This window comes from Manduca sexta, chromosome 7 (assembly GCF_014839805.1).
Source record: "Manduca sexta isolate Smith_Timp_Sample1 chromosome 7, JHU_Msex_v1.0, whole genome shotgun sequence".
Taxonomy (NCBI): Eukaryota; Metazoa; Arthropoda; class Insecta; order Lepidoptera; family Sphingidae; genus Manduca; species Manduca sexta.
Window position 1 is genome coordinate 1830405 of NC_051121.1, and position 20292 is coordinate 1850696.

At 37.1% G+C, this 20292-nt stretch overlaps 1 protein-coding gene across 2 annotated transcripts in view; it reads right to left on the reverse strand.

Annotated features, from left to right (window-relative positions):
• LOC115455567 overlaps window positions 1-20292 on the reverse strand; it is a 158558-nt gene that overhangs the window by 120783 nt on the left and 17483 nt on the right. The window contains exon 2 of one of the 2 annotated variants that reach the window (XM_030184193.2): window positions 5919-5926. The exons of the other annotated variant lie outside the window; for it this stretch is intronic. The gene's annotated coding sequence lies outside the window, so the exon portion shown is untranslated. The remainder of the gene's footprint in view (window positions 1-5918; window positions 5927-20292) is intronic. 2 annotated transcript variants of the gene reach the window in all.

Consider the following 20292-nt stretch of genomic DNA (forward strand, 5'->3'; position numbering starts at 1 on the left):
TCGTGAGGAAACCTACATACCTGAGAATTTTCCAAAAACAGAATTGATGGTATGTAAAATCTTCCAACCCGCACTAGGCCAGCGTGCTGGACTCCTTAGTCCTTAATCCTCAACAGCGGAGCAGTATATAATTCAGGACTGGTATTATTATAAAATATATATTCCTTAAATTTACTCAGAACAGTTTATTTCCTACACTACGCATCATATCAAAGACCTCACCCAGGAACCAAGCCAATAACGAACTTTATTTACCGGGAGCGGTACGTGTTCTCGTACATTTTGTATTCCGCTCGGCCGTGCCACCGTTTCGCGATAAACGCCAATATGTGCCTTGATTGATATTTCCACGTTGCATGGTTGGGCTGAAGGCGGTTTGTGACGTCGTCTTTTTGTATGGGTTGCTTGGTGTTTTAGTTTTTGATATAGGTATATAGATGTTTGTCATCATGGGCGATGTCCATTGATAATAGAACAAAGAAATATCATGATGTAGATATACTTATTCCTTGAAATTACGTTTTTAATGCTCTCGCCTGGTGTAAGACAGCAATAGCCCATGTTCTGCCACTGTATGTACTTTAGAAGAAAAGAAAAGTAAGTCAGAGATTACAGCCTGATCCTGAACTAGTTCTTCTATAAAAAAACAATTTTTGGTCCAAATCGCTCATATCATATCCTCTACACCATCCGCGAATGTTCCAACATGTTCGGAACAGTTTTCCAGTAATATACAGCTGCGAAACTTGCTGGATTAATATTGCTTCTACACGGTGCGTGTGGTTAGTTTCAATTTCTACTTTCATTCTGGAAAGGAAAAAAACTAACCTAAAATTAAATATGTACTGGTGCAGTTCGGTCCAATAGAATGTCGACTGACGAGAGATGATTAACCCCTCGGCAGTAGACACAATTATGCCGGGATATACACAAGCTGATCCCTGAACGCAGCACGCTTACGAGGGCCACTATGGTGGGTTTTAACACCTTGTGTACGGTGGTCGCTATCCGGCCACCACCACATTACATACCACCAGCATTTTAATATTTTGGTTTGACGGACTTAATTACTGCATCATGACTTAAGACTGTATTGAAGCAAATCAACTACAAATCTCTTTAAGCCTTGTCTATATTTACAGCTATCTTGCATCAAGAATAGTCTACAATAAATCTTGGCTAAGATCCACTCGTGATTAAGTAGCCAATCGAAGCTCTACAAAGATGGAATCTTTGAGTGCACTCAACTGGCTTTTACTTAAGATTGCTTTAGTTTATTTAGAATCTAGCACTCATGTGGAAGTTGATATGGTTCTTGCGAGTGGTAAAGATATAATAGGCCTCATAAATCAATATTAGATAGTCTACATTGTGGTTTTTAAGGAATCAGACTGCATGTCATAAATGTCATCAGTGTAACAGTATAAGGCATTGATCAGACCGCTGATCTGATGGCCAGATACAAATGCGCAGTAGTAGGAGCACTTTTTATAGGCACTATCGAAGCAGATAGCATGTCATAAATGACATAAGTGTATGAGAAATTGAACAGACTGTGTAGCTGATGACCAGCTCCAAATGCTCAGTAGGAGCAGAAACAATTTTCAAATATAAAAAATACATGCACTCCCCACACTTAGATGTGCAATAACATCAATTCCTAATTACAGGCACGTAACAAAATCAATAAGTTCAACGCCCCCGTATCAAGTACCGTCAATCGCTCACCACCAATGGCAGCAATAAAACCATAATTAGTACCGTCCCTTGAAGCAGGAAGGTTGAATGACCGAGATATATCGGGATAGGACTCTCGGTTCAAGGAACGAAATCTTATCCCCGGGTGACATGTGGGATCGGTTTCATACACTGATAGGGAAATTTGATCTAGACTGAGCCTGATGTCACGGCTAGTGCATATTATGGTGGTTATGAGTTTTTGTGTTTTTATTTTTTGCCATGCACGTGTTTTTTTATTGCAGTTGTATGATGAGACGAGCATGCCGCTTACATGTTATACGATGGCTCAAAAAACAGTAGCAACACCATACAGAACTTTGAATTACAAAAGACTACGTGGCACTTCATTGTGCTCGTCATCCTCAGGAGTAAAATGTTAAGTCTCATAATGCCCAGTAATTATGTATTTAAAAGTGAAGTCCAAAATGTCGATCAGCGAGAGATTAAAGCATCCTACGATAATCGACATAATTATTGTCAAATTGCTTCTTCGATTTCTGCTCAAAGGGCCAAAAATGTATTTATTTGATATTAATGTCGACTGGGATAAAATACAGTCATCTGGTGACGATAATCTTAAAGGTATATCGCCCGTAACGGACAAATTACCAAAACTTCAAAAAACGAACAACTGATATAAACTATTGCACTGAGGATCGATTTTGGGCACCATTAGTTTCTGCCAAAATTTGTATCAAGCACATTAAGACCACTCTTATCCAATATAATATTTACAAATATTACCGTTACAATATACCAGTACAAGATAACACACTTCACTTGTCTTCAAAGTGAACGCCGGTTCAAAATAACCGTCCGTAAATAGTATTGAGTTGAGCTACAGTTTGGACGCGACTACCCGAGTTAATGCTTCAACGTAATTCGACAGACATGATAAATACTTTAATTGTAGTAAGATGTTTGTGAATCAGCTGGAAAATGTTATAATTGGTATAAAAATTGCGTTCATTCTTCTTGAACTGTGCTTTGCTTGGAACGCACAGTGAATAATACATACAGATGTGACGAACACCTTGGGAGTCGGTACAATTGCGGAGGGATGTCGCTTATCTAAGCGTGTTCTACTGTCTGTATTATTGCAAATGCACTGAATAATTGCTCAATTCAAACCCATCCTCTCCTTTCCTTAGCAGAATACGCGTGCTAGAATGCGAAGCCATAGCTTGATGGTTAAAACTTAAAACCAATAAGGCCCGAACCCATAAGTTCGCCCACTCTTTTCTTTACCTTTCTAAGGGTCCTGAGTCCTTACGCCATATTGTAAAGAAACACCTTGTTAGGCCAGCATAATTGTGTAGAATGGCATGAGATAGCCATCTGTTGCCATTCGATACTTTATCTGGACGGCATCGCGCTTACCATCAGGTGCAGTGCAGCAACTATATCGTGCCAGAATAAAAATTAAGCTTTAGATGTAGTAGATAATACGTGTAGGCTGAAGGCACAAACCCACGCTTTTATAAAATTTTGTTACGCAGTTGAACTAACTGTGCCATATCCTATAATTTAATCCACAACTGTTTTCTCACCTTCTTACGTTAGCTAATTTGAAAATCCGAAACAGAACATTGGTTACGTTAGAGATTAAATATTGTTTGGTTCAGACATCATGAGTTCCTAACAATAAACTTGTCTTGTTAAACCTTACCAGTTCGAAGTTAACGTTTAATCTCACGAAACATAAATAAAACAATAGGAATGGCTCGACTCTGGAACTAATAAAGGATGTCTGCTCAATCCTTCGCACAAAAGACTTTATTAACTTCTATTGTTCGTTTCTTGCTTTATATCAAGTGGGATGGAAGCTTCTGGATTTTCACCTAGGTATTAGCTAGTCTTGTTGATTACGAACTCGTTTTTGCTCCTAGTTCCGCTCATGTGAGATTTCACTAAGTTAAATACGACAATTATTACAACAATAAATACAACCATCACGCTTTGTCTCTAAACGGATAAGCAGACGTGTATCCGTGACACCCACTTTTCCGCACTATTTAATATGTTATTATTTATGGATAGTATAGCTTTCCATAATTGAACTGTTATATAGATTTTAATATTAGTTGCACTGTACTACAAGTCAAAACCGTAACAACTTATTACTGGCCTTTGCTCCCCATTACTTTTTAGACCCCTCCTGCCTAACATTTTCCTAATAATCATAACAGAACATGTAAATGGCAGGCCATCGATCACATAATGTCATCGTGACATTACTGTGACCTCGCCGTCGTGTGACAAACATCATTAAAATTTAATAGACTCTTGTAAGCAAGAGTACATTTAGATAGATTCAGCTATGTCTTATTGTAACAAAAGTAAGTTATTATATGACATAGAAGCCGCTCGGTTAGTTATAAGCGATATAACTACCAACAAAGTAGAAGCAACGCCACCGAATCTGAGTTCGTTGGTTGTAAAATACTTCTACCCGCCCGGATAGCGACCACCGTAATTTAACATCTAATATTTAGGGGTGACGAGAACAGTGCAAAGACGCAGTATTTTGTATCTTTTTTCTATGGACACGGAAAATTGACCCCACTGTACTTGATGGTAAGTGAAGTGCGGTACAGAGTGTTAAACGAGAGACGTTTATACCTCGCCAGTCGACACAATTATGCTGTCCCGTTTGAAACCGGCTATACACAGGCTGATCCCAGCTACGCACTTTATGTGGACCACTATAGCGTGTTTTACTGGTGTAAAACATGAGATGTTAAATTTAATCTCGCTCTTCAATTTGCCATATATTGCTCCAATGTAATGTCAACACTCAACAAAAATAAACTTTTTAATTATTCAAGCATATTACAATAAGATTTGGCATAGCTTCTACGACCAGTTGTTCACCTAACACCTTTTAGAAGATACCGTCCTGGTAAATTATCAGTGAATCCTCCACAATTATCTTACCCGCCTACAGTGCTTTGGCTTGACACCACGGATTCCACTGAATGGGACTACCCGCGCTTTGTCAGAAAACATCCTTGGACACGTGAACCGTCGAAGCGTTAAATTGTTACGTTTTATCGGTCCAATAAACCCAACTAACCTAGATAAGCGTTAATCGAATAAACAGTTTACCATTCGACGTGCACTCGTCATATGCTTTGATATAAAATGTGTTTTTAGGTCGAAAAAAGGTCACTGCATTATGGAGTTCAGATTGATTTTTAGTGTTTGTGTTGGGTTTGATTAATCTATCGTTAGTTTGTTTATTGAAATATAGTGCTTAATTTGATCCTATTTGAAAATATGTGAGATTGTGATGTGTTGTAAGTTGTTAAAAGTAAACTCATTCGCTGTGTGGATTTGAGTGGTTTGGTATGCAAGTAGACCAAGTCCTTAAATAAATAAACCCAAAAAAAAACAGACTTTTATTCCGGGAGCTACTTATGTAGATGAATGTTTACATTTCAATAAATATTGAAGTCAAATATAGATAGTACGTATCAACAAAGGCTTCAAGTCCCCACAACACAAACCAATTAATTGCTATCAAAAATGAACCCATGGCTTCCCGTCGCTAATCAATCTCAAACAGTTGTCGATTTACTTTCATTACCGATCTATTTCCAGTTTTCTAAGGCCGACTCCACACTAACCAGACGTTCCGCTTTCGGCGCAGTGAAATCATATCGTCTGGAAATATAGTTTCTAAACGTATTCTAGTTTTTGTTAGTGTCCAATCAACGATAAATAAATTTACGGTTTCTATGACGCCTTATATGGTCTGTGTAGGAAAGGGCGTGTGTAATTTTTAAGATTATGATTATTGGTGTGATTAACTTAGTGATTGCTCTGAGTAAAAGCAGTCATAACGTTTATCGCTAAAAAGGGTAGAGTTTGCAGCAATAAGAAGGATATTTCACCCGTTAAAATTTTTCTGTAAAGTTTGTACTCTAAAGTGAATTTTCAGTAAGCGAGAAAACTTTATTTTTTTGCTCAAATGCTGTCTTTTGTAAAGCGAATATTCCTGTATTCTAAAAACTTAGTGTATTAGAAAGTTCAACATACTCATGGTCTACATTAATCTCGAAAAATCTCGAATAGATTTATAATAAACCTCTATAAATGTATTAAAATCACTGAAATACCTTGATACCGTTATGTTTTAGTGTGTGGATGATGCCTTAATTTGTAAAACTGCTCACTTAATTACCTGCAATCAAAAAAAAAATAATTAGAAATTGAGATTCCTTACATTTTTTTTACAAACTATGACTGAAATCATTATCGCGATACTAATTGTGTGTTTTATCAATTTTGTGAGGCTGATAGTCTTTCGTCATTCGTATCATAAAAAACAAGACGAGTAGTCACACGAATGACCGTAATTATTAACAATCCCGATTGCTATCTCCAGATCGATCCCGAAAATAAAGGATCATAAGAAATCTATACAAATATTTCGCTTATTAACTTCGGCCATCGATAATAGTATTTTTTTCCTTTGTGTGTGCATTCGACAAAAAATACACACACACACACACACACACACAACATCACGCACTTATCCCCGAAGGGGTATGCAGAGGCGCAACCAGGGCACCCACTTTTGGCCAAGTGTGTTCCGTCCCATGATGTGATAGGGGCCGAACCTATCGCCATATCGGGCACAAATTCCAGACTCCGGGCTGATACTGAGCAGAAAAACCCAAATATCACTTTGCCCGACCCGGGATTCGAACCCAGGACCTCAGAGCGTTGTCGTACCGCATGCAGTACAACTACGCCACCGAGGCAGTCAACAAAAAATAACATTGAAATATCGGTCATTTCAAGTCATTGTACTCTTTTAGCTGAAATTATGTCATACTGTCGTACACGTGTACGTGTCTATTTATAACATGTTCCGTACAAGGGTACTTGTCATTGTGGCGGCGCGACTGGAATAAGTTATTAGATGTCTATTGCAGGGCGGGTCTAGATATATGACAAGGGAATTTTGGTAGATTGAAAATATAATAATAAAATGTTTATTGTAATGTAGCGGTGTAGAGGAAACACCGCTGTAGAGGAACAGATGGTTACGTTCCTCTATGGAAGGGGAAGATTCCCACTGCATCAATCATCTTGCAGTTCCGGCGATGTTGACGAGTGTCGGTATATGCATCGATTGTACCGCCACAGTAACATTTCCGAAATTTACAAATTCGTGGAACCTTGGCTGCCAAACTAGGGTATCCTGTGTCTCAGATGCCGAGATTTTATAGAGCAATGTGCTACTCATGAAGAGCTACATGTTACAGCTGATATATTGAGCCATTAAACAATTGTGAAAACTAAAAAGAAAAAAAAATACACTGAAAATTAAATATGCCGTCTTATAGCCGTATTAATAAATCAATCTCAACTTTGAGTATGAACTTAAGTAACCATGCGTTGAACTATTTAATAAATGCTTAAGATAATTTAGGACCTTGTTCTCAGATAAGTCGGCTTTGTTTAACAACTCGACTGTCAGCAACCGTCATACGCTATGACTTAAGATATCAATTGAGATGTTGTCGATATTTGTTTATAAAATAACTATAAACAGATATAAGGTAGGGGGAGAGGTAGTCTAAAACCACCACATATCACCAAGGGGGAGAGTAAAAAAGTCATTAAAAAACATCACGTGATTAATGGACGACCTCTTAAGACGCTGGCTTTAATTTGACAGCGTCTTAGTTGATATCGCACTTAAGAGCGAAACTAAGTTGCATCTATTATTATGACCCTTAGTCTGTAATAGCATTTTAGTTGGTGTGTTGACATCTTGTGACAGTTTGTTAATCTTCCCGTGCAATTTAGAGGTATACGCGAAAATCGCTTTACGAATTTTGACGAAATTTAGCACACAAATAGCCTAAATTGAATTATACTACTTATTTTTTATGAATTGGGGTCATGGACCCCCTAATTCCCTGATTCCGTCCCTGCTTCATACAACGTCACGTTCCGGGTTAGGTCAGTGGATTACCGTGTATAATTATCAGTAACGACTGTCCATATCGGTTTGTTTACATGCAAAGTTCACGTTGCATGCCACATCTGCATAACAACGACATTAATGAATGTTTACTGGTGATAGGGCTCTCATATGTGAGAATCCGCCTGAGTAGGTACCACCGCAATGTCTATTTCTGCCGCCAAGCAGCAGCGTGTCACTGTTGTGTTCCGGTTTGAAGGACATTGTAGCCAGTGTAACTACTAGACATAATGAGACTTAACATCTCATGTCTCAGGATGGGCAGCGAAGTGGAATACCAAACAATACTTTGTTATTCAAGGTGTTGGGTGGTGTTTCTACTGTTTATCGGCGGTCGTATCGCTTACCACCAGACCAACGGTAAGCTCATCTCGTCATTCAAAGCATTAAAAGTTATTATTTACAAGAATGGCGAATAAAGTTGTTGAGAGTCTCTTTTATGGATATATTTTTATAAATTCGCATTTCCGAGTTAAAAATGTTTATCTATTTGAAGTCTGCCAACTCGCTCTATACTTTGAACGAAGGACTTAATCCATTAGTAGAAAGGGACCAGTGCAGTTAGGTAGTATAAATACAAAACACAACCGATAAAATTATGTTAAGTATACATTAATTTCATTCATTTTAGTAAAACAATAGACTGTCTTCAAAAACAGCAGTGGTCCAACAACAGAACGCGTCACTCTCTAACACCAGAACCTTACACTAATCGGAAACTGTCTACCGACTACCAAGTAACTTCTCAGACATTCCTTTACATCAGAGCTATCAGACATTCTGAACAAGCGTAACAATAGGCGCAACAAGTCTCAAGGTAGACAAGACAATGTCGAGGCCGTTTGTCTTCAGTTATTGTTGCCATGAAAACCCTTGGAATAAATGTTCAATTAAGTCGAGTTGAGTAATGGCTATAAAGGTTATTTTGCCTTGAAAAATGGAGTATAGGGGTGAAATTGATGTGATGACATTTGGAATTGTTATTTAAATCTTGATCTTTGAAAATAGAGATTTATTAATCACATAAAAATTATGTTTATTTGGGTGATTAAATCGACATGACCATTGTTAATATGTCCCCAATTTTATGGGAGTCGTTTAGTGATATAACAGCATTGGTTGTTATATCGGAAGTTGTTTCAATACGTCGACAAACTAAAAGAAAGGTGCCGGAAAATGTTCTTAGTACACGATTTGGCGAACATTTCTGCTAACCAAAGGATCAATTAGCTTTTTGAAGACATAAAGTACAAAATAGTATGAAAAAATAAAGGATTGAAGAAAAGCTTAAAAAGCCGAATAAAATAAACGAGAACGTCCTAAACGTAATATAAAAGAGGTGATAATACATCACCAACAATTTTAATATAGAGGAATGACTATAATAAATAGTAAATTTATGCAAATGAAATTTCTCAGTTGAGTAGATAAATACGCCGAAACGCGCGACCTTCAGCGGAACGTTTCAGTATCATGGCCTGCTCGTTATTACTGGTACTCCATCATTCGTTTACATTATTATAAATGTCTGTTCGTGACTACAATAATACAAGAAGTATTTAGTAGCCTGTAATCCGGTTTTAAATAAGCCGGTATAATTATACAGGCTTGTGAGGGATAATCACCTCTCGTCAATTGATGATCTGAACCTCATTATACTTACCATCAGGTGTAGTGGAGTCACCTTTGTCTTGATGTATAAAAAGTGTTATAAAGACGGTTACTTCATTTATTATTAGTGTCATTTTTGCCTAACACATAACGAATAGAACTTTAATAACTCGTGCGGTGCAGTCAGTCTCTCCCAGATTCGAAATCACATTTTGCCGAGTAGGATAGACACAATGTTCTTCAGACGGGAACGAGACAGGTTCCTTATGTAGTACCTATACGTTATTCAGTGTAAAGAAAATAAGAGGTCTTACCCGTGGTAGTACCTATGTTAAAAACTATTTAGAGCCTATCGTAAACAGACCACCATGTAAAAATGGAGTAAGAGATGAAGATGTACTAAACAGATAAATAATTGTATAAAAAATGTTTGAGGACAAAATTGGTATCATATACTTATAATCTAAAAACAAGTGCGATTGTATGCCCTAATAGTGAACATCTTCAACAGCACTGACGTCTCGACTGTGAAGCTGTTCGTTAGTATTTTGGTCACGTAGCCCTGTCGACGCGCGTGCCAACGGCTCACTATACCTGGCATATGTGTGTGGTAACATGACTAACACGGTTATGCAGTTATAAGAATACCTTTATCCTCTGTTATCCTGGTACCAAGTGCTAGAGATAAGATGTGCAGAGCACAACATAATATTTTATTAATAATGGAAATCGGATACAACTCTGCTGTCCCTCAAAACTCACACTGGTGGACTTATAGTGGAAAGGTTGTCGATGTTTAATGAACAATAAAGAATAAGATAATTTCTCCAAAAAAGTAAGCAACGCATTAATTCCTCTCATATTGTGCACTATCCGGTAACCCACGACATTGCTTTTATTATATGCCGTGTATCCTTCGTTGGAGGTCCTGAAATAAATAAATAAACCCACTTACACCCTCTCGCTCTAAATAAAAGTATGCTTTCAGTAAACACCAGAATTAAGAGAACTATTCGAATCAAATACAAAGAGAAGCCCAGAATTTGTACGCGAATAGGTTCGCCCGTATCATGGAAGCAAGCTCCGCGAACCGTAAACAAGTCTACCCAATCGAAAGGCGTGTGTTTTGTAAACTTAAATCAGTAAGTTAAACAGTGGCAAAAATAAATATCAACCCTGTATAATATACTGTCCCACCGCTGGTCACGGGCCTAGTAGAGGTACTACTGAGAGGGATTAGGCCTTAGCGTATCACGCTGACCTAGTAGGGATTGATAAACTTCATACACCCTCTAATTCTTATACAGAATTTGTCACGTATGCAGGTTTCCTCGCAACGTTAAAGCTAGCGATAATTCACAAAGAACATGTACTAGAAAAATTAAATGTATAACATTAATTTAAGATGAATTTTGCTGTAGTAACTTATTTACTATTAATATCAATTTATTTTAATATGCTTACATAAATAACAAAAGGGAAGACGGAAGGAATCGAATCTGTAGTTAAGTCAATGTATATCAGAATTTCAACATTCCTGCACCACATTTCACCTCTAAAATACCAAAGTATCGGCAAGTATGGTATAATTAAACAATATAATTACGTGCCGCGTGCGTGTTTTACTAATACGTGCTCGTGACAACGATACCAACGTTTTGGACGTGCAATCACGTCTGCATTCTTCGTGTTATTATAACACCTTTACATTTAAACCATAACTGTTGTATATTTATCGTGACATGAATTATTGTTTTGAGGTGGTTGGTTATCCCTATAGGAAGACCTTCCACGGTGTTTCTTCTTTTCTTTTTCGGTGTTATGACTTGTCCTTCTTCTAATGAAGTTTAAAACAAGTTTTTTACGGTAGACAACGGCTTGGCTATGCCCGTGGCATTGCCAACGTCCATGGACGATGATGGGCACTTAACATCAGGTAGCCCGATAGCTCGTTTGCTTTCGGAAGCAAGAAAAAATCCTTGACTTTAGCATTTACCAGTGTATGTTTGTCTTAATCATTTACAACTTTATAGATTTCTGCAGCCAACAGCAGTATGCACTGTCACGCTCTGGTTTCAATCACTGAGTCCAAAATATATCCACTAGACAAGAATCTTCAAGATTTAAAATATCCAAAGAGAAAACGCTCGCATAACTAAATCTCATAACCGTAAAATGTTATTACAATACGTAAACATGATAGTAAATGAAGAACGTTTAGAGACGTCGCTATACGAGCACACGTCGTAAAGTTTACTACTGTAGAAAATACGTTCATACTATATAATCAACTAGCTGGTTCATCAACTATACTGACTTCAATTATATTTTTATGCTACTGTTTGAGATCAATAATGTATCCTTCTGTACATATTATAAAACAAATGAACGGAATTCAAGAGGAAGGTTTATATGTATAGTCGTAATTGATTAATGTTTTGTAAAGAAAAAAATGAAGGCTGTGCTACCCGTGTGAAGTCGGGACGCTACGGAGCGCCTCCTCCACAGCTTTGCGGAGGGCGAGAAGTTCCGGTATCGGTCCGCCGCATACAGCAGCTGCAACTATCGATGAGTAGACAGCACAGCATAACCTAGTAGGTGGAGAAATACTTCAAGGGAGAAAGGACGAGGAATAATAACGTATAGGGAGCCCGAAGAAATGGCGCAGCGGAGTGCATGCTGCCCAGCGTCTCCCAAGATTAAACCCCCTATAATCGCGCGATTGGTTGGGCCATGGGTTTGTCAACTAGTATAGAATCGCGACATTCTAAATTACTATCCCTGGTTTAGATTAATAAAAAAGACAAGATTCAAATTCCATTTGCTCTAAATCACGCGAAAACCACAAAACCCAACATTTTTAATAATTCACAAATTGCATCATCGATAGAAACATCTCTAACGACTAACATGCCAAAAATAATCATAACAAATTACTACGCATTGGTAAACCACAAAATCTAACTATTACAACAGTAATTGATTTTAAATGTGTAAAACATTAGCTTATATTCAGCCTAGGTATCGCAATCGAGCTAGACAGATCCGTTTCATCAACTGTGTGGTAACGATGACCACATACCACGGTTGGAGAGGTAACTGGTAAGAGGAATGAAGACTGATCGGAGATATCGGTTATCACAATATACGGTTCGGATTACGGATTTTTAGTTATGTATATTGTAGTGTAGGTATTTTTTTTATTGGCTTGGCAAAGTTGCTTTACTGCAACTGATGTTTTTCAGTGAACTGTTACTTTAGTTGATGGTTTGATGCTAGATGAATATATATTTCCACTAGCGCCAAGGAAATTGTGACGAATAATATTATGTTCAAAGAACCGATTTTCAATCAGATAATTCGTAAGATAAAGTAACAAACGAATTAAAATAGACAGTTGTATGGTATAAAGTTGTCAATTCGTCTCACTTTTACATTCAGTAGAGTTATAATTTACTTGATTGAAAAAATGCCTTTAGTAAAACAAAAACGTATTTAGCTTATGATCAATATAAGAAAATAGTAACGGTCGATTATATAAAATAATAACTTTACCTACTACTCGCCCGCCCGCCCGCGTTAAAAGGTACTTTCAGGATGAATATTTTCGCAGGATAAAAAGTAGTCTATAACATTCTGGAGTAATGTAGCTTCCTACTCGTGAAGTAAACATTAAAATCAGTTAACTATAGAGATCAGAAATCAGCACGTTCAAACAAACTCTTCATCTTAATATTTTAGTATAGATTCAATTATAACAAGCTACATTATACTTAGCTTCAGGTTTTTTATCCCGAAAACATTTTTACGCGAACAGAAACGCAAGAAGTTGTAAAAAAATAATCCGAGAAGAAACCGCTGTGTTGTCACCACAGTAATGTATCCGTCTCACTAGAACCCGTCGCTTGCGTCACACCATTGTTACAGTTTATATTGTACTCTAAATATGTGGGATGTAAGTTTAAATTTATTTGGGGCTATGCGAAACTAACTTCTAGCTCAATTGTGTAGTCATATAATTATGTTATGAAGTGACTGCGACATTCTCTACTGTTTATTATAAAGGCCGGCACATATATGAGCGCAGCATAGAGAACTTTCTACTATCACATTATAATCTTCATTGAAATAATGTTCTAAATCAATTAACACAAATAAATTCTGGAAGACAAAGAAATTTTTTGTTGTGGTAATTGATTTTGAATGAAGACAAGGTCGATAATAGTTTGACAGTAAAAAAATTTCTGCGCTGCGCTCCGCCATATATGCGTCTTAAGGCTAGGTTGTTTAAAATTTATATTTATGTGAAAGTTCATTAATTTCAAGTGTTTACGTTTTGTAGTACTAACAATATAATAGCGAAAAGTTTAATTAGTGTTATGTGGGCTGAAACATTTCTGCATAATACGGTCCAATGGACGTAATTATGGGAGTAGAACTAATATGAAGGACGACAGTTTTGGAACAATTCATTTGCTGGTAAATAATAAATAATATCAGCCCTGTATTATATACTTGCCCACTGCTGAGCACGAGCCTCCTCTACTACTGAGAGGGATTAGGCCTTAGACCACCACGCTGGCCTAGTGCGGATTGGTAGATTTCACACACCTTCAAAATTCCTATAGAGAACTTCTCAGATGTGCAGGTTTCCTCACGATGTTTTCCTTCACCGTTAAAGCGAACGATAAATTCACAAAGAATGCACACATGATTTTTCAGAAAAGTCAGAGGTGTGTGCCCTTGGGGTTTGAACCTGCGGACATTCGTCTCGGCAGTCCGTTCCACACCCAACTAGGCTATCGTCGCTTTTTGCTGGTGGTAGGATGTATTTTATGTCCACCCAGGTAGCGACCACGGTACACAAGGTGTCAAACCCGCTATAGTGGCCCACGTAAGTGTCGCGTTCCGGGATCAACCTGTGTATATCCAGTTCCAATAGGCCGGCATAATTGTGTCGACTGCCGGGGGTAATCATCTCTCGCCAGTCGACATTCTATTGGACCCCCCTCCACTTACCATCAGGTGCAGTGGGATATTTTGCCGTATCAATATAAGAAAAAAATAGATCATCATTAAATTTTGTAAAACATATTTATTGACATAATTTAAAATACCGAAACATTTAGCACATCGAACACTCTTATAAATATAAATATAATATCAGCCCTGTATTATATACTGACCACTGCTGAGCACGGGCCTCCTCTACTACTGAGAGGGATTAGTCCACCACGCTGGCCTAGTGCGGGTTGATAGACTTCACACACCTTCGAAATTCCTATACAGAATTTCTCAGGTATGCAGGTTTCCTCACGATGTTTTCCTTCACCGTTAAAGCGAACGATAAATTCACAAAGAATACACATATGATTTTTTTAGAAAAGTCAGAGGTGTGTGCCCTTGGGATTTGAACCTGCGGACATTCGTCTTGGCAGACCGTTCCACACCCAACTAGGCTATCGCCGCTTAGCGATTGAGCACTCTTTAACCATTCATAAAATATGACCAAACCCGAGCATTGGTACCTTTTGGCATAACGACATCCAATTGATAGTCAATTTCGGATGACAGATAGATAAGCTTGTTCGTATCGAAATTAGCATTGACCGCATCCATTACATAACTCATCAAAACCTCGACAGAGGCACGTGTCAGCCACATACCTTCACAGTGCTATTCCCTGAGGGGTAATGTACAATTTAACTTATCTTCGCCGATGGAGTCGTGTGATAGCTCCGACGCGTCTATCACATCGGATAGCAAGGGAATTAATTGCCGAATTAAAAATGGAAGCATTTTCTCTGATCTGGATTTTAGTTAGGAATCCGAAGTTACAGAGAAAAAAATACGTTAGCGAAAGTTTAATATTCCCAATACTTTATTTAACTGTCTTAAGGGATGATTTTCCTCAAATATGTTTTTGGTGCCCATCTATAATATAAATAAATTACCTGGGTAGTTATGTATTACGGCAATGTCTATTTCTGCCACGAAGCAGCAGTGTGTAGTCAATGTTGTGCAGAACATTGTAACCAGTGTAACTGCTGGACATAATAAGACTTAACATCTCATGTCTCAGGATGGTTAGCGCAGTGGAATACCAAACAATAATTTATAATTCAAGGCGTTGGATGGTGTTCCCACTGTTTATGGACGGACGTATCGATTACCATCAGGCAACGGCAAACTAGTCTCGTCATTCAAAGTAATAAAAAAAATGTTTTAACACTAGCGACTTTAGGAGTGCATTGTCGGTAAGATCAGCCACTGAAACAATAGTAATTTTTGAAGTAAATAAAAAACAAAATTAACCGACGTTCAATTTATTAATATTCTCGAAAATATTACTCAATGTTAACAACCGCTATAACTTCAGAAAGTAACAAACATTAAAAGTAACAAAACATATAAAATAATTGTAGATTTCACGCGACCAATTAAAGATGCCGTTAGCAGCAACCGTAAATCTCGAAATAAATTGATGTTACATCGGAGCTCAAAGTAATATGGAAGCACAATTTACATATGACTTAGAAATCAGGAGAAAAAATCTGCGTTTTAAGATTCTAGCTTCAGATTGACGTTTGCGACAATCAATTAAAAAGATCTGTTAGAAAAATAATTCAACACAGCTATACATGAACAGAACTTTTAACTGAAAGGTACTGCGAGACACTGCATTAATAATCACTACTGCGATGGATATTAAAGGTTAAATTCGCATAAAAGAATTCCGATTTTCAAAAAGATAGAACGCGACCAATCTCAGTTATTTCAAAAGAAAGTGTCGACCGAAAACGATTGTTACGAGTGTTTTTATAGAGAATAAATAATATTTAATAGCTTTTATATGGATTCTAAAAATGATTGGTAATAAGTCTACGTAATGGACGTCTAGGCCGTGTTAGCAACATTTCTGGATCCATGATTGCATTTTGAAAGATGACAATAGAAGCTTTATTGTACGATTGCAGCAGAATTGCTACTTTTAATTCATCCGAATGGATTTGTGTAAAATCCGTTATTTGCTATTTTCGTGTTAAGCAATTCTTACTGCATCCATTGTTAAATATTCGACATAAATAACCTTTGTATCGATTTTAAGCTAAAAAACCAAAACTTTTTAAGAATTGTTATAAGATTCCACACATTTTATTCCCCATTTCCTTCCTTATAAGTAAATAATGCTGATTCCTCTGAAATTATCGCTAATAATTTACAAAATAACATTAATTGAAATCTTAATTAATAATATACATTGGAATGGGATGAATAGCACTGAAGTCTGATCAAAATATGAAAAATAAAGCAATTAACTAAGAAGATTTAATGATTTATTACCAAGAATGAACTTACAGTTGGAGACATAGTGATTCTTTTCAAAACCTCGTGGAAGCCAGAAAGTCCAATAGAGAATCAACCGAGCCTATACGGCATATAAAGATATCTATTATGTCACGTTCTGAGTGAAAGTTAACATTATGAATACAATTATCATAATGTAGTTTTAACTCGGATACAACGCACGCCTCGGAATGGTTATGTGATTCATCTTTCATTGCTTCGATGACATCATCTACTGTTTTTTATTGGTAGGTATGCAATCTTTGTTCTGAACAAGATAGGAGTTTTGTAAAGGTGGGTACAGCATTAAACATTTTGGAGTTAGGTATCTCTGAATGGTACAGTCAATCAGTTTCTAAATTATTGTTTATCAAGAAACATCATGGCAGACTAGTGTATACAAAGACGCCGTATAGGAACTGTTTCCTTTATCGCGTCTTCGTTTTTAGCAAAGGTGATTGTAGCCTTATACCATTAAACAATTAGAAATAAGGCATCTCTGAATTACTAAGTAGCCGACTTAGGCGAGTTAAATTTATAAGATATAAATATAATGTCTAAACTCTAAATATGACTGCTTCGGTGGCCTAGTTGTATTACGATACGACTGCAGGGCTGAGGTCTCGGGTTCGATCCCCGGGTCAGGCAAGTGATATTGGGTTTTTCTCAGTATCAGCCCGTAGTCTGGAATTTGTGCCCAATATGGCTATACACTCGCCCCATCACATCATGAGACGGAAAACACACGACGGAATTGGGTGTAATAACTGCGCCACTGCCTACCGCTCCGAGCATAAAAGGCGTTGTATGCCAAGGAGAATTATAGACATATTCCTGCTTACACTGCAGGGCCCTTATTCTGTATGATAGTGTAAACGCGTAACGCGGCCGTGTCATGTTATCTTCGAGAAATGTGCGTGGAATGGTATTCTGTAAGCCAAATTTCTATAGTCTTAAAAATAATGCGTTGTGTTACGTGCTTGTTACGCACTGTCAAAATAACCTGCCGGATAGAGAATAAGGCCCCAGGTAGTATAAACATTGTTTGAAAACGAACGAGTGTTCTACCAAGGGAATTAAAGCGGAAGTAACTGCACGATAACACTAATTGTTTACTAATTGCTAGATGGTTACTAGGGCGGTGTTTACTTGTATTTTTTAGCGATTTCTAACGTTCTGGTTCCTCACCAATTGCATGATGAGGCTGACCGCAAGTTTGTCATTTATATAAATGTAAATAAAGGCAATTGGGAAAATATATTTTAAATTCAATATTATGTACATCTTATTAGGTATCAGGATTCACGTATGTAGAATTCTTCTGGACAAATACCAAGGTATTTTTTTACCACTATCAATTGTATACAAGGACTTTTGTTCCGGTTTGGACATTGTACCCAGAATTTCTGGCCATAATGTGATGATGCACACACAACCTGTACTTTAAAATTATTACCCAAATAGAAGCATTTTATAGGAAAGTAATATACACAGTAGTTCTACATTGAACAATGAGGGAAGTTGCTTCCAATAATCTCCAGAATTATGCCGGCCCACTCCTCTACAAGTTTCTCAGCGCCACGGTTGCTATACAAAAGCCTGCCGTGATACCAATTAAAACTGCGCCCGAGTTTCAAGCGCTGATCAAGCCAAACTTTTTATTAGTTTAATAAACTATACAATTTCTATTGTTGTCGATAACTATTTTATCGTATTTCCTGTTAACAGTAGTAGTTATATTGTTAAAGATTAACTTTTAGATTTTGGGATATGTAATTCGATAAATTAAACTCAAGCTTGGTTCTCTTGGACTACGCCAGATTTCTTTCGAGTGGAGTAATTCTGTAAATAAACTAAACACAGATCTGATCGGGTTGATTAGTAGAGTACCGGCTACAGGCAGGTTTATTGAATAAATTACTCGCTATTCGACTAAAATATAAGCATAATCCGAACTGCCTGTTGCGACGATGCTATTCTGCAATCGTTAACGCTAACGTTAAATTACATTGTAGCCAGTGTAACTTATGGACAATATAGGACTTAACATCTCATGTCTCAGGATGGCGAGCGCAGTGACACCGAACAATACTTTGTAATTCATTCATTTGTTGGATGGTGTTTTTACTGTTTATGGGCGTTCCTATCGCTTACCGTCAGGCGAACGGCAAGCTCGTCTCGTCATTCAAAGCAATAAAAAAGGACACCTATCCTCAATATCATATCATTTATCGATTGGATGTCATTCCAATACATTTTTTCATCTTAAACGATTGTAAAAAGGCATTTGGCCCCTGAGCTTTACTCTAACATTATGGGTTTATATTGGTGACTACGTACCATTAGAAATTGACTAGCTTATCTGTTTTACAAAAATGTTACCACAACAAAATTTAAAATAAATACCCGCTTCGTTAAAATGATACATTCGTCCTCAAGAGACATCCAAACAAATTTCTCTAAAGATCGTAGAGATTTCCTTAAAAATCCAAGCTCCTAACAAGCGCGTTTCCCTTATATCTTTCGAAATTTCAAAATACGGGGATATTAAACAGAGCATAAATTTTATATGAACAAAATATTTTATGGCTTGTTTTGTATATTATAAAACTATATTATGTACTTGAATAAATCTTTTGTAATCATCATCAGCCGCAGGAAGTCCACTGCTGAACATGGGCCTCCCCCAAAAATTTCCAAATCGACCTATTGTAAGCGATCCGCATCCAGCTACCTCATGCGACTTTTATTATGAAGCGAAGTATATTTTAAGTTGAAACAAACTTAACTTTGCCGTTCGTTGCCTAGACAGGGTTATTGCATCAACCGCAAATACATTGTAACTTTTAGATTATATTTAAGATTAAAACGAGCTCTAAGTATTTAAATTGCAATCCCATTACTAAAAAATGCTTGATATACCCGTGTATAAACGAGGGGAAGTGAATCAGAGCGAAAAATGTATATTAATGGTTTATATTATTGGAGTGAAATAAGTACTGTATAATGGCGTGAAATATAGAGCGTGGAACCAAGTTCGAAAATTAATTTTGATAAGGTCTGGTGATAGGATGTTCTATTAAAATGGTTCCAATCTTTCCTAATATCACAAATCTGTAGAACAACCAGTGAACGGAATACCAGCATGTCATGAACGTCATCATGAAGAGACGGCTCTTTTAAATTTAATGGCTAGAATTAGACCAACAACATGGAACCTAATTAATTCTAACTTCAATCGTAAACTATTATTCATGCTACTATAAACACGAGAGTTTAAGATATTTAATACAAGCAAACACTAAACCTGAAAACAGATTTTAATGTTTCACACACAGACAAATTACTGATAACAAAATATAGGTTTTGTCCAGAGTAGTGCATAGTGGGAATGTTATTACAAAACAATTTCCACACTTACTTCCAGAAGATAAATTATTCTTTACAAACGTGATAGTAATTTTTATATTGACCCCCCCCCCCTCCCCCCTTCCTCCCACCGCCTTTCCTCACGCCGCACGTCTCCACCAGCTCGGCCACAAGTATCGCGTGGCCAGGTTATAGTTACAAGCGATATTAGAATATGACATAAT